This window comes from Coregonus clupeaformis, unplaced genomic scaffold (assembly GCF_020615455.1).
Source record: "Coregonus clupeaformis isolate EN_2021a unplaced genomic scaffold, ASM2061545v1 scaf1156, whole genome shotgun sequence".
NCBI classification, from domain to species: domain Eukaryota; kingdom Metazoa; phylum Chordata; class Actinopteri; order Salmoniformes; family Salmonidae; genus Coregonus; species Coregonus clupeaformis.
Genome location: NW_025534610.1, coordinates 85629 through 89249, shown reverse-complemented (window position 1 = coordinate 89249; position 3621 = coordinate 85629).

Here is a 3621-nt window from a genome sequence, read left to right as displayed (position 1 = left end):
CGGCTCTGGTCCATGCTACGCAGTGTGTGTATGAGCTTTACCAAGTCACGACAGGCGTTCTGTTGTTTTTTTGGACTCGTGGTTCCTTGTACGAGTTCTGACATCTCAGACTCGCAAGGTAAGTATTGTTCTTGGAACCGTGGGGGGTCCTATGGATTTGGGCTGCAGCGGGTCAGTGTCCCATAGCCAAGTTGCAGCAGGTTCTGGTTCTCTATATGAGGCTCTGACAGTTCAGTTCAGTCAGTCTTCTCGGGTAAGTATCAGGGGAAAAAAGGTGTCTTCTGTAACCCCTTTATGGAGCCAGTGGAACCTGTGTGTGTTTGGGTTGCCATGACCGACGGGCCTCCTAGTTTGGTACCCCTATAATATGTTATTCCCGGTTACCGACGGGCCTCCTAGTTTGGTACCCCTATAATATGTTAAACCCGGTTACCGACGGGCCTCCTAGTTTGGTACCCCTATAATATGTTAAACCCGGTTACCGACGGGCCTCCTAGTTTGGTACCCCTATAATATGTTATTCCCGGTTACCGACGGGCCTCCTAGTTTGTTACCGACAGCCTCCTAGTTTGGTACCCCTATAATATGTTATTCCCGGTTACCGACGGGCCTCCTAGTTTGGTACCCCTATAATATGTTATTCCCGGTTACCGACGGGCCTCCTAGTTTGGTACCCCTATAATATGTTATTCCCGGTTACCGACGGGCCTCCTAGTTTGGTACCCCTATAATATGTTATACCCGGTTACCGACGGGCCTCCTAGTTTGGTACCCCTATAACATGTTAAACCCAGTTACCGACTGAAAGGGAACGTACAGGTATGAATATAACTACTGTTCCCTGAAGGATGGAAGGAGGTGTAACATATTCTGGCCCTGCGCCTTCAGGGGATTTAAGCTCGCTGAAGAGCAGCACTGAATTGAGGTAATGGATGCGAGGCCCGGTATTATAGCCAGGAAGGCGGGGCTTCCGAGGGCGGGCTCGGCATCCACTTGCCCGTTTTGGCGTGATTTCAGTTTTCTGAAAGTGAATATGACTCCGTGAATATGACTCCCCGCAGTAGGATATTTCTTTCCCTCCTTCAGGAAACAGTTATATGTTATACATTCATAATTGTACGTTTTTCCACCTCTCTTACATTAACTTGACCATATTCAAAACAGCAACCCTTCTGTTGCATTATTAGATATTTTATACAAAAATATGACGGTTCAATGTTGTCATTTTACCTAGGATTTTTTTCCCACTTTACTAGTGAAATAGTAATTGAAGTGATTGGCAATATCCAAAAGGTTTTGTTATAAATTACCCATAAACTTCAGTAAATGATGGAGATTAATTTGGGGTTTCTGTCTAAAGTATTTTCCCATTGTGTTTTATGTCATTTATCTTGGTTTGGCAATATAATGTATTCTTCTTCTTCTTCTTCTTTGTTTTTGTTGAGTTTAAGTCACAAAGTGTCTCCATTGACAGTGTGTCCAACCAATCAGCTGAGCAGCCTGACTTGTTGGCCACCTCTTTTTGCATCATGTCTTTGAAACATGCCGTTTGTTCAGTTCGTCGTCATCAATCCAGAGGGCTCTAACTGTTCTCACGGTTAGTTTCTCAACAGCTGTGTGCCTGTCAACAACTGGCTTTGAATAACTGTAACAATATAAATAACTTCAGGCCCAACCTTTGGCTTTTCCTTGTCATTTCCACAATATTATGGTCTCTACAGCCAATGGGAACTGATAATGTAATGGTCTCTACAGCCAATGGGAACTGATAATGTAATGGTCTCTACCAGCCAATGGGAACTGATATTGTAATGGTCTCTACAGCCAATGGGAACTGGTATTGTAATGGTCTCTACAGCCAATGGGAACTGATATTGTAATGGTCTCTACAGCCAATGGGAACTGATATTGTAATGGTCACTACCAGCCAATGGGAACTGATCATGTAATGGTCTCTACAGCCAATGGGAACTGATAGTGTAATGGTCTCTACAGCCAATGGGAACTGATATTGTAATGGTCACTACCAGCCAATGGGACCTGATATTGTAATGGTCACTACCAGCCAATGGGAACTGATAATGTAATGGTCTCTACAGCCAATGGGACCTGATAATGTAATGGTCTCTACCAGCCAATGGGAACTGATAATGTAATGGTCTCTACAGCCAATGGGAACTGATAATGTAATGGTCTCTACAGCCAATGGGACCTGATAATGTAATGGTCTCTACAGCCAATGGGAACTGATATTGTAATGGTCTCTACAGCCAATGGGAACTGATATTGTAATGGTCTCTACAGCCAATGGGAACTGATATTGCTTTGGAGCAAAGCTCTGCAGTATTAGTGAATATATACGATCAATCAATCCAAGTGGATGTCACAGATCCAAAAAACGATTGATATACACTCTAGTTGGTTGAGTGGTAACCTGGGTCATATTACAGGCATTAGTCACGGTTAGAAGCTTCCTCTTGAGACGACAACTAGTTTCTAACCAGTCAATGTTCAGGGTCACCCAGAAAAATAGACCTCTCTGTTAACATCACACGCACTATCCAAGCATTGCACACACATGATCCAAATACTGACGGTTAGCTATTGGTGACCCTATATTATCCAAATACTGACTGTTAGCTCCTGGTGACCCTATATGATCCAAATACTGACTGTTAGCTCCTGGTGACCCTATAGCAATACTGACTGTTAGCTCCTGGTGACCCTATATGATCCAAATACTGACTGTTAGCTCCTGGTGGCCCTATAGCAATACTGACTGTTAGCTCCTGGTGATCCTATAGCAATACTGACTGTTAGCTCCTGGTGACCCTATAGCAATACTGACTGTTAGCTCCTGGTGACCCTATAGCAATACTGACTGTTAGCTCCTGGTGACCCTATAGCAATACTGACTGTTAGCTCCTGGTGACCCTATAGCAATACTGACTGTTAGCTCCTGGTGACCCTATAGCAATACTGACTGTTAGCTCCTGGTGACCCTATAGCAATACTGACTGTTAGCTCCTGGTGACCCTATAGCAATACTGACTGTTAGCTATTGGTGACCCTATAGCAATACTGACTGTTAGCTATTGGTGACCCTATAGCAATACTGACTGTTAGCTCCTGGTGACCCTATAGCAATACTGACTGTTAGCTCCTGGTGACCCTATAGCAATACTGACTGTTAGCTATTGGTGACCCTATAGCAATACTGACTGTTAGCTATTGGTGACCCTATAGCAATACTGACTGTTAGCTATTGGTGACCCTATAGCAATACTGACTGTTAGCTATTGGTGGCCCTACAGCAATACTGACTGTTAGCTCCTGGTGACCCTATAGCAATACTGACTGTTAGCTCCTGGTGGCCCTATAGCAATACTGACTGTTAGCTCCTGGTGACCCTATAGCAATACTGACTGTTAGCTCCTGGTGGCCCTATAGCAATACTGACTGTTAGCTCCTGGTGACCCTATAGCAATACTGACTGTTAGCTCCTGGTGACCCTATAGCAATACTGACTGTTAGCTCCTGGTGACCCTATAGCAATACTGACTGTTAGCTCCTGGTGACCCTATAGCAATACTGACTGTTAGCTCCTGGTGACCCTATAGC